Genomic DNA, 12012 nt, shown 5'->3' with positions numbered 1-12012 from the left:
CATCTTCGTGTTTAATCGGGTACAAAAGACCAGTGAAAATTATTTAATACAGCTCACACAATTATGGTAGTCAATTGCAGACTATATTGGCAGGGACCAAATCACAAAATGATACACTGCTACATATTTCCATTATGTAAAATTCAAAACAGGCAAGTTCATAACATATTGTTTAGAGATGCATACATAATTGTTTGAATTGACATGAAGCATGAGAAAAAGATGTATAAACTTCACGTTAAGTGTTAGGGGAATGGGATGGGGGAGGAGTACAGGGTGCTTTAAAGGTAATAAAGTTTTGTTGTTCTTGCTTTTGAGACAAGGTCTTGCTCTGTCACCCAAGCTGGAGTGCAGTCGCATGATCATGGCTCACTGCAGACTCGGCCTCCCAAGCTGAAGTGATCCTCCTGTCTCAGCCTCCTGAGTAGCTGGGACCACAGATGTGCACCATCGTGCCCAGCTAATTTTCATATTTTTCACAGAAATGGGGTTTCCCCCAAATTGCTCAGGCTGGTCTCAAACTCCTGGGCTCAAGTGATCCGCTCACTTCCACCTCCCAAAGTGCTGGGATTACAGGCATGAGCCACCGCACCCAGCCATCTTTAACAAAAGTTTATCAGGTGAAGCCTGTAATGATCAACACAATGGCTCAGTTCCTTCACTGAATACCCTCATTTCCATGATTCTTGCCCTCTTTTGTTATCTTGCACCATTTGAATTATCTTCCTTGTTGTAATGGGTGTGACATTATCTGCAAGTGCAGACAGTATTGAATTGTGTATATAACGATGGAACCAAACTTCCTAATGAGATGTCCCTTACCAGGCTAGGACTAATAATGTAATTAAAGGAGCCCCACCACCAATGGCACCATATATGACTTAGTGATTGAGACCGTAGGAGAATGTAAAAAAGGCAACCTCAAATCTTTTATCCTAGCTGCCTTGTATGGGATTTCAAAAAAATTTTTGTTTTTGTTTTGAGATGGAGTCTCGCTCTGTCGCCCAGGCTGGAGTGCAGTGGCACGATCTTGGCTCACTGCAACCTCTGCCTCCCGGGTTCAAGCGATTCTCCTGCCTCAGCCTCCTGAGTAGCTGGGATTACAGGCGCATGCCACCACGCCCCGCTAATTTTTGTATTTTTAGTAGAGAAGGTGTTTTGCCATGTTGGTCAGGCTGGTCATGAACTCCTGGCCTCAAGTGATCTGCCCACCTCGGCCTCCCAAACTGTTGGGATTACAGGTGTGAGCCCGAGTCCAGTAAAAAAAAAAAAAAAGAAAAAAAGAAACCTTTTTAAATAGAGACAAGGTCTCACTGTGTTGCCCAAGCTGGTTTTGAGCTTCTGGCCTTAAGCAATCCTCTTTACTCAGCTTCCCAAAGAGCTGGGATTATACGTGTGAGCTACCATGTCCAGCTGGATTGTAAAATTCTTTTTTTAAAAAAAGATTACATGGTGCAGCCACTTTTAAGCAACAATCTGGCAATTTCTCAAAAAGTTAAACATAGAGTTATCATTTGAAGCCAGGTGTGTTGGCTCACGCCTGTAATCCCAACAGTGGGAGGCTGAGGCAGGAGGATCGCTTGAGCCCAGGAGTTCAAGACCAGCCTGGCCAACATGGTAAAACCCTGTCTCTACTAAAAAATAAAAATAAAAAAATTAGCTGGGCATGGTGGTGGGCACCTGTAATCCCAGCTACTCAGGAGGCTGAGGCAGGAGAATCACTTGAACCTGGGAGGCAGAGGTTGCAGTGAGCCGAGATTGCGCCACTGCCCTCCAGCCTGGGCAACAGAGTGAGACTGTCTGAAAAAAAAAAAAAAAAACCATTCTGGAAAACATAGCGAACCCCATCTCATAAATAAATGAACAAGTTCTAAGACATATGGCTTTATTTAAAAAAATAAAAAGTTACTGGCCACATGTGGTGGCTCACGCCTTTAATCCCAGCACTTTGGGAGCCCAAGGTGGGTGGATCACTTGAGGTCAGGAGTTTGAGACCAGCCTTGCCAACATGGCAAAACCCCGTCTCTACTAAAAATACAAAAAATTAACCGGGTTTGGTGGCCGGTGCCTGTAATCCCAGCTACTTGGGAGGCTGAGATGAGTGGCTTGAACCCAGGAAGCAGAGGTTGCAGTGAGCTGAGATCACGCCACTGCACTTCAGCCTGGGCGACAGAGCCAGACCTTGTCGCCAAAAAAAAAAAAAGTTACCATTTGACCTCACAATTCCACTCCTGGAGATCCAAGAGAATTGCAAACAAAAATTCCAAACAAAAAGTTGTACAGGAGTGTTTATAGCAGCATCATAATAGCCAAAAAGTGGAAGCAACTCAAATGTTCATCAACTGATTAATGGAAAAACAAAATGTAGCAAATTCACAAGCAGAATGGTATTCAGCCATGAAAACGAATGAAGAAATAATGCATACTACAGCATAGATGAATGTTGAACACATTATGCCAAGTGAAAGAAGCCAGTCACAAAAGGCCCTGTATTGGATGATTGCGTGTCTATGAAATGTCCAGAATAGACACATTTATGGAACAGAAAGCAGATTGGTGGGTGGGTTGCCTAGGGTGGGTGAGAGGCAATTGGGAGGTGGTAATAGCCAGGGAGTTTCTTTTGGGAGTGATGAAAATATTCAAAAACAGGCAGTGCGCAGTGGCTCATGCCTGTAATCCCACTACTTTGCGAGGCTGAGGCTGGTGGATCACTTGAGGTCAGGAATTTGACACCAGCCTGGCCAACATTGTGAAATTCCATCTGTGTTAAAAATACAAAAAATAGCCAGGCGTTGTGGTGCCTGCCTGTAATCCCAGTTACTCGAGAGACTGAGGCACGAGAATCACTTGAACCTGGGAGGCGGATATTGCAGTGAGCCAAGATCGTGCCATTGCACTCCAGCCTGGGCGACAGAGCAAGACTCTGTCTCAAGAAAAAAAAAATTATGATGATGGTTGCACAATTCTGTGATTAAACTAAAAACCACTGAAGTGTACACTTTTAATTGAGTTAATTGTATGTATGTTAATTAGATCTAAACAAACTTTTTTTTTAAGGTTAAGGCTTTGCAAAAGAAATAAAACCGAAACAAGAAAAGGGATAAAAATATAGGCTCTAATCATGTGGAAATCCTTAGACAGTTAATTTTTAAATGGCATGAAAAAGAAGGAAATTGACAAAGAGCCTACAAAACTTTGAGATAATTTTCTAGGAATCTGGGGTTCCCACCGTGAAGTCTCCTCAAACTCCTTAGCATATACAGTTCTGAGGCTTAGAGAAGTTTCAGAAAGAAAATTCTTCCAATGAACCTACAGCATTGAATGCCAAAATACCCACGTTTGTTTGGTCTTTTTATTTATTCATTTTGAGACAGGGTCTTGTTCTGTTGCCCAGGTTGGAGTGCAGTGGCACAATCATAGCTCAGTGCAGCCTCAACCTGTCGGGTTCAAGCAATCCTCCTGTCTCAGCCTCCCAAGTAGCTGGGACTACAGATGCGTGCCACCACTTCCAGCTAATCTCTTTATTTTATGCTTTGTAGAAACTGTCCGTTGCCCAGGCTGGTCTCAAACTCCCAGGCTCAAGCAATTCTCCCACCTCAGCCTCCCAAAGTGCTAGGATTACAGGTGTGAGCCATCGCATCCAGCCCCCACTTTTACTATTAAGTCAGTAGTCCCTTGTTCCATACTTGCAAATTTTTCTTTAACATTGAGATGGTTTCAAAATTAAAAAATAAGGCAGAGCATGGTGGCTCATGCCTGTAATCTCAGCAATTTGGGAAGCTGAGGCCAGAGGATCACTTGAGGTCAAGAGTTCGAGACCAGCCTGGCCAACATGGTGAAACCCTATCTCTACTACAAATTCAAAAATGAGCCAGACATGGCGGCGGGCGCCTGTAATCCCAGCTACTTGGGAGGCTAAGGCAGAAGAATCGCTTGAACCCAGGAGGTGGAGGTTGCAGTGAGCCGAGATCAGGCCACTGCACTCCAGCCTGGGTGATAGAGTGAAACGCCATCTAAAATAATAATAATAATAAAAATAATAAAATAAAAAATTAAGTGACATTCCTTATCAAAAAAAGAATCAATGTGGTAATAGTGAAAGAAGATCGACAAGAAGGACTGAACCTCGTGATCCAGCTCCCAGTGGGGTTCCTGAGGCCTTTCACAAACATGTGTGGGAAATGGTCAAGATTGAGAAGAAACTCTTTCAAGTTTACCGTGACAGGAACACAGTGGAGAGTATTGCCTAGGCCTACTAATGAGCTTAAGGGCCGCAGAATTGATTCAGGGCTGTATGGGGAAGCCACTGTGATAGGGATCAAAGGTAAAGTCTGGTTCAAAGTTGGAATGTGTCATTTTTAAAAAATGTATAATGTATATTGTGACAGTGTCTCCTTTACCTGAATGCTAATAAGGGTATGGATAATAATGTCTGAATGGAAACTTCTTTCCCTGCTGAGTAAAATGAAATAAGGAATGACATGTACATCTTTCTCCAACTGGACATGCAAAAATGAGAGCCTTTACCATTACCCAAGCCAATTCACGTAGTACGTCTGAAACTGTATCAGAGACCTGGGCCAGGCACAGTGGTTCACGCATGTAATCCCGCGCTTTGGGAGGCTGAGGAGGGAGGGTCACTTGAGGCCAGGAGTTCAAGACCAGCCTGGGTAACATGGCAAAACCCCATCTCTACAAAAAATACAAAAATTAGCCGGGTGTGGTGGCAGGCGCCTGTAATCCCAGCTACTTGAAGAGCTGAAGTGAGGCTGGGCGCGGTGGCTCATGGCTGTAATGCCAGCACTTTGGGAGGCTGAGGCGGGCAGATCACGAGGTCAGGAGTCTGAGACCAGCCTGACCAACATGGTGAAACCCCGTGTCTATTAAAAATACAAAACTTAGCCAGGCATGGTGGTGCATGCCTGTAATCCCAGCTACTCAGGAGGCTGAGGCAGGAGAATTGCTTGAACCTGGGAGGTGGAGGTTGCAGTGAGCCGAGATTGTGACATTGTACTCCAGCCGGGGTGACAGAGCGAGACTCTGTCTCAAAAAAAAAAAAAAAAAAAAAAAAAGAACTGAAAGGGAGGACTGCCTGAGCCCAGGGAGGTTGAGACTGCAGTGAACCATGACCGCACCACTGTACTCCAGCCTGAGTGACAGAGTGGGACCGTGTCTCTTAAAAAAAAAAAAAAAAAAGACCTGAAGAGCAACAAGAAATTGTTTCCTAATTAAGGAAATTTTTTTTGACAATTTTATAACTTTATATGATGTATTTGACAATCAGCGATTAGTTCTCATCCACATTGTAGATTTTTGAAAGTAGTAACAGGTACATAGGTAACCAAAGTATAGAGCTTATTTGGTGAATCTTCAGCCTCATTCTATTTTCTGGACAACCACACACAGACATGGTATGGGATATTCCTTTGGCCCAGACAGCTTTGTTGAGCCTGGTATCAATGTGCATGTCTAGAGTTTCCATCTCCTTCATGGCATATGTCTGAATTTCTTTGAGTGTCCGAGGGGCACGCTTCTTGAAGCCCACTTCATGGATGCACTTGTGAATGTTGATGGTGTATTCTCGGGTCACCACCTCGTTGATGGCAGAATGGCCCTTTTTCTTCTCACCACCCTTCTTTGCGGGAGCCATTCTGCCGGGTCTCATTAATGAAATATTAATGCAGGTATATTACGAATAAAATGTATATACAAATAGTATGCACAAACTCACTGTATGACACCCTGGTGTGGCCAGTGTGAGAGGCTGACAGATCATAGAGACTCATGGTAGACTACAGGGGATTCAACCAAACAGCAACCCCAAGTAGCCTCAGAGGCCCGGAATATGGTGCAGACTATGCAACTTACACAGCAAACTGAAAGTGAAGTGACTGGTATTCCACAGCTGATCTGGCTAGTCAATTTTGCTCCATGTCAGTTGCTAGACAGCCAATAATAATTTGCATTTATGTGCGATAGTCTACAATATACATGTGCTCTTGAAAGATATTTGAACTCTCTTGCATACTGTCACAAGCTGGTAAGGTGAGACATAGAGCTAATATAACTGGACATTATTCTAGTATGCTATATTCATGATATGATTATTTGGGAGATTATGGGTTAAGCTAAAAGCAATCATATTTATTTATTTATTTATTTATTTAGAGATGGAGTCTCACTATGTTGCCCAGGCTGGTATCAAACTCCTGGGCTCAAGCGATCTTCTCACCTCAGCCTCCCAAAGTGCTGGGATTACAAGCGTGAGTCACCTCACTCAGCCTAAAACAACTTTATTAAGCTCATAATCAGATTAGGGATGGTTAATGAATTGCAAAAATCCAAGACCCACACAGACTGCAATTCGGGAAGAATTACATGGCTTTCAGTGACCTATGACCTACCACATGCAGACAACTTGGAATACAATGTCTCTCCCCACCCCTCAGAGTAAACAAGAAGCTAAATGCCTAGTGGGCCTATGTGGCTTTTGGAGACTCATATTCCTTACTCGGCCTCAGTATATAAAATCATCCAGAAAAGGGATCATCTTTGATTGGCTGGAACAGCTTCTTAGGTCTGCAGAAAATTGTAGCCCAAAGTATTCTATTAGAATATGATCCTACCACTAAAATAACATGAGAAGTGTTGGCCACCCACACTCATGGCAGCTGATTCTCTAGCAAAAGCCTATAGCTGCTTGCTAGGCATGATGACTCATGCCTGTAATCCCAACAACTTGGGAGGCTGAGATGAGAGGATCGTTTGAGGCTAGGAGTTTGAGACAAGCCTGGGCAACAGAGCGAGACCCCATCTTGAAGAAAATAAGAGAATTAAGGAAATAAAAAAACTTAGCCAGGCGTGGTGGCACATGTCTGTGGTCCTAGCTACTCAGGAGGCTGAGGCAGGAGGATCCCACTTGAGGCAAGCAGGAGGTTGAGGCTGCAGTGAGCCATGACTGCCTCATTGCACTCCAGCATGGGCAACAGAGGGAGGCCCTGTCTCTAAAAAATAAATAAATAAACATTGGCCAGGTGCAGCGGCTCATGCCTGTAATCCCAGCACTTTGGGAGGCCAAGGCAGGCAGATAACTTGAGGTCAGGAGTTCGAAACCAGCCTGGCCAACATGGTGAAACCCTGTCTCTACTAAAAATACAAAAAATTAGCCAGGTGTGGTGGCATGCACCTGTAATCTCAGCTACTTGGGAGGCTGAGGCAAGATAATCGCTTGAACCCAGGAGACGACGGTTGCAGTGAGCCGAGATCATGCCACTGCACTCCAACCTGGGTGACAGAGTCGGTCTCAAATAAATGGATAAACAAACAAACATCGGCCATGTATTGTGGCTCATGCCTGTAATCCCAGCACTTTGGGAGGCCAAAGCGGGAAGATCACCTGAGGTCAGGAGTTTAAGACCAGCCTGGCCAGCATGGTGGAACCCTATCTCTAACAAAATACAGAAGTTAGGTGAGCATGGTGGTACACGCCTGTAATCCCAGCTACTCAGAAGACTGAGGCATGAGAATCACTTGAACCCAGGAGGCAGAGGTTGCAGTGAGCCAAGATCATGCCACTGCACTCGAGCTGAGGTGACAGAGTGCGACTCTGTCTAAAAAAAATATATATATTAAAAATTTTTTAAAAAATAAATATATTCAGGAACAAATAGCCTCTCCTCCTAGGACTTACTCTAGAGATGTCCAGGGACCTGCCTGCTACTATTGCCATATGTACCCCTCTGTTCAACCAATTGCCAGAGGATTCCAGGCAACTGGCTGGCCCACAGATTACAGTTTCAGAATCACAGGCCATAGATCAACATGGAGAGCTGCTACCTGAGTCCAGGAGATTGGCAAACACAAGCTGACCCAGGGGCTATATTCAGCGCAGTAATTGATGAACTGGACACAGATAAAGGACCCATTGGTTGGCTGCAGATTGACACTTGTCAGTGGACTTGCAATGTGGCTTAAGTGGGTTCTTACACTACTGGAGAATACAATGCATCCCCTTGTGGACTACTGCCCTTGGGAAACCTCCATGGGAATTTAAAAGGCAAGTGAGACCAGGTGCAGTGGCTCATGCCTGTAGTCTCAGCACTCTGAGAGACCAAGATGGGAGGATTGCTTGAGGCCAGGAGTTGGAGACAAGCCTGGGCAACATAGCAGGACTCCATCTCTACAAAATTAAAAAAAAAAATTAGCCAGGTATAGTCGCACACGCCTGTGGTCCCAGGTACTTGGGGAGCTGAGGGAGGAGAATCGCTTGAGTCCAGGAGGTTGAGGCTGCAGTGAGCTATGATCGTACCACTGCACTCCAGCCTGGGGAACAGAACAAAACCCTGTCTCTGAAAATATATATAAAATAAATAAAATAAAAGGCAAATCAAAGCAGGGCATGTCAATGCTCACCAAAAGAAGCCTTATGCCAGGGTCTGAAGGTGGCCAGAATCAACAAGTGAATACCTAGTTTATTTTTTTATGAGATGGAGTCTCACTCTGTCACTTAGGCTGGAGTGCAGTGGAGCGATCTTGGCTCACTGCAACCTCCGCCTCCTGGATTCAAGTGATTCTCCTGGCTCAGCCTCCTGAATAGTTGGGATTGCAGGCATGCACCACCACATCCTGCTAACTTTTGTATTTTAGTGGAGACAAGGTTTCATCATGTTGGCCAGGCTGGTCTCAAACTCCTTACCTCAAACGATCTACCTGCCTCGGCCTCCCAAAGTACTGGGATTACAGGCATGAGCCACTGCACCTGGCCCCTTAGTTCATTTTATTTATTTATTTTTGAGGCAAGGTCTTGCTCTGTTGCCCAGGCTGGAGTGCAGTAGCACCATCACAGCTCACTGCAGCTTCAACCTTCCAAATTCAAGTAGATCCTCCCATCTCAGGCTCCCAAGTAGCTGGGACCACAGGCATGTGCCACCACATCCAGCTATTTTTTTTTTTTTTAGTAGAGATGGGGTCTCCCTATGTTGCCCAGGCTGGTCTCAAACTCCTGACCTCAAGCAATTCTACTGCCTCAGCTTCCCAAAGTACTGGGATTACAGGCTTGAGCAACTGCACCTGCCCTACTTCAATCTCATAAAGTAGCAATGTGGGTCCATAAAATGAGTGGGCCTGGGGCACTTGTGCCATGAAGTGAGGGGCTGAGCACCATGTAGTACTTTCCCTGCAGAAGTTCAAATGTTTACTAAACATTGTTCTGTTTACCAACAGAAAAGGTTATGTTTGCAGTTAGGTCTGGGAGTATTTCCTGGGGAGGAAGTCCAGACCACAGCTGGCAAGTAGATGATACTGGCCCTTTACCCATTTTTCCAAGAGAGATTAAATGGACACCAACAGGTCTGCATGCATACTCTGAGTTTGGCTTTGTTTTTATTTTTTAATTATTTTTAGTTTTTACAGGCAGGGTATCACCTGTTGCCCAGGCAGGAGTACAGAGGTGCAATCACAGCTTACTGCAGCCTCAACTTCAGAGGCTCAGGCGATCCTCCCACTTCAGCCTCTTGAGTAGCTGGCACTACCGGTGCATGCCACCAAGCCTAGCTAATTTTTTAATTTTTTTGTAGAAATGGGGTCTCACTATGTTGCCCAGGCTGGTCTCAAATTCCTGGGCTCAAGTGATCCTCCTGCCTCAGCTTTCCAAAGTGCTGGGATTACAGGCATGAGTGATCACACCTGGTCTGTTTGGCTTTGATAGCCATATTGGTTTGGCACTCAGTTACGTTTTCCCAGATCAAGACACTCAATCCACAGCCCATGCCGAGCAACAATGAGCAAAGAACCAGCATATTCAATGGACTTATCACATTCTTTATCACTCTCAAACTCTCAGGTTAATTGAAAATTAAAATGGGCAATTAAAACACTGTCATGTCTGTAATCCCAGCACTTTGGGAGGCCGAGGTCAGGAGATCGAGACCATCCTGGCTAACATGGTGAAACCCCATCTCTACTAAAAATACAAAAGTTAGCTGGGCATGGTTGTGCGCACTTGTAATCCCAGCTACTTGGGAGGCAGAGGCAGGAGAATCGCTTGAACCAGGTTGTGGTGGGCAGATCGCTTGAGGCCAGGAGTTCCACATCAGCCTGAGCAATCTAGTTGAGACCCCGTATCTATAAAAAATTTAAAAATGAGCCAGAAGTGGTTCATAGTGGTTAAGTAGCTGTAGTCCCAGCTACTCAGGAGGCGGAAGGGGGAGGATCATTTGGAACCCAGGATTGAAGGCTAGAGTGAGCTAGGATTGTGTCACTGCACTCCAGCCTGGGCAAGAGGGAAACCCTGTCTCAAAAATAAAAAAAACTGAGGAGACGTGACAAAGGAGTGACACTCAGCCTACAACCACCTGGCATTTTGTTCAGAGAAGGACTAAGTGTAGGACTCTTTGGACAAATTATTATGCTTTTGTGGTGGGAATTGGGGAAAGGAGGAGGGGTGTGATGGTTAATATTGAGTGTCAACTTGATTGGATTGAAGGATGCAAAGTATTGTTCTTGGGTGTGTCTGTGAGGGTGTTGCCAAAGGAGATTAACATTTGAGTCAGTGGACTGGGAGACACAGACCTACCCTCAATCCAGGTGGGCACCATCTAATCAGCTGCCAGCGAGGCCACAATAAAAAGTAGGCAGAAGAACGTGAAGAGATTAGACTGGCTTAGCCTCTGAGCCTACATCTTTCTCCTGTGCTGGATGGTTCCTGCCTTCAAACATCGGACTCCAAGTTCTTCAGCTTTGGAACTCAAATTGGCTTCCTTGCTCCTCAGCTTGCAGATGGCCTGTGATGGGACCTTGTGAATGAGTTAATACCCCTTAATAAATTCATATATATATATATATATTCTATTAGTTCTGTCCCTTTAGTGGACCCTGGACCCTAATACACATTTTGGTACCAGAAGTGGGGTCCAGAACAGGAGAAGGCTCTGCAACAGGTCCAGTCCACTGTGCAAGCTGCTCTGTCACTTGGGCCATATGACCCAGCGGACCCAGTGGTGCTTGAGGTGTCAGTGGCAGATAGGGATGGTGTTTGGAGCCTCTGGCAGACCCCCATAGGCCTCTAGGATTTTGGAGCAAGGCCCTGCCATCTTCTGCATATAACTACTCTCCTTTTGAGAGACAGCTCTTCGTTTATTACTGGGCTTTGGTGGAAACTGAACATTTGACTATGGGTCATCAAGTCACCATGAGACCTGAACTACCTGTCATGAACTGGTGTTTTCTGACCCACCTAGCCATAAAGTGGGTCGTGCACAGCAGCATTCCATCATCAGATGGAGGTGGTATATATGTGATCGGGCTCCAGCTGGTCCTGAAGGCACAAGTAAGTTACATGAGGAAGTGGCTCAAATGCTCGTGGTCTCCACTCCTGCCACCCTATCTTCTCTTCCCCAGCCTGAAATGATGGCCTCATGGGGAGTTCCCTATGATCAGTTGACAGAGGAAGAGAAGACTAGGGGCTGGTTCACAGGTGGTTCTGCACGATATGCAGGCACCACCCAAAAATGGACAGCTGCAGCACTACAGCCCCTTTCTGGGACATCCCTTATGGACAGCAGTGAAGAAAAATCTTTCCAGTGGACAGAACTTCAAGCAGTGCACCTGGTTGTGCACTTTGCATGGAAGGAGAAATGGCCAGGTGTGCGATTATATACTGACTCATGGGCTGTAGCCAATGGTTTGGCTCTATGGCCAGGGACTTGGAAGCATGATTGGAAAACTGGTGACAAAGAAATTTGGGGAAGTATGTGGATGGACCTCTCTGAGTGGTCAGAAACAGTCAAGATATTTGTATCTCATGTGAGTGCTCACCAAAGGGTGACCTCAGCGGAGGAGGATTTTAATAATCAAGTGGACAGGGTGCCTCATTCTGTAGACACCACTCAGCCTTTTCCCCAGTCACCACTGCCATCGCCCAATGGGCTCATAAACAAAGTGGCCATGGTGGCAGGGATGGACTTTCACTCACCAAGGCAGACCTGGCTACAGCCACTGCTGAGTGCCCCATTT

General features: G+C 45.5%; 1 pseudogene; it reads right to left on the bottom strand.

The window, feature by feature from the left end:
- Positions 1–5294: 5294 nt before the first annotated feature.
- LOC104007278 (large ribosomal subunit protein eL31-like) lies at positions 5295–6153 on the bottom strand (annotated as a pseudogene).
- Between the last annotated feature and the right edge of the window lie 5859 nt (positions 6154–12012).

This window comes from Pan troglodytes, chromosome 6 (genome assembly GCF_028858775.2).
Source record: "Pan troglodytes isolate AG18354 chromosome 6, NHGRI_mPanTro3-v2.0_pri, whole genome shotgun sequence".
Lineage (NCBI taxonomy): Eukaryota > Metazoa > Chordata > Mammalia > Primates > Hominidae > Pan > Pan troglodytes.
This window is presented reverse-complemented; position numbering and strand designations above follow the sequence as displayed.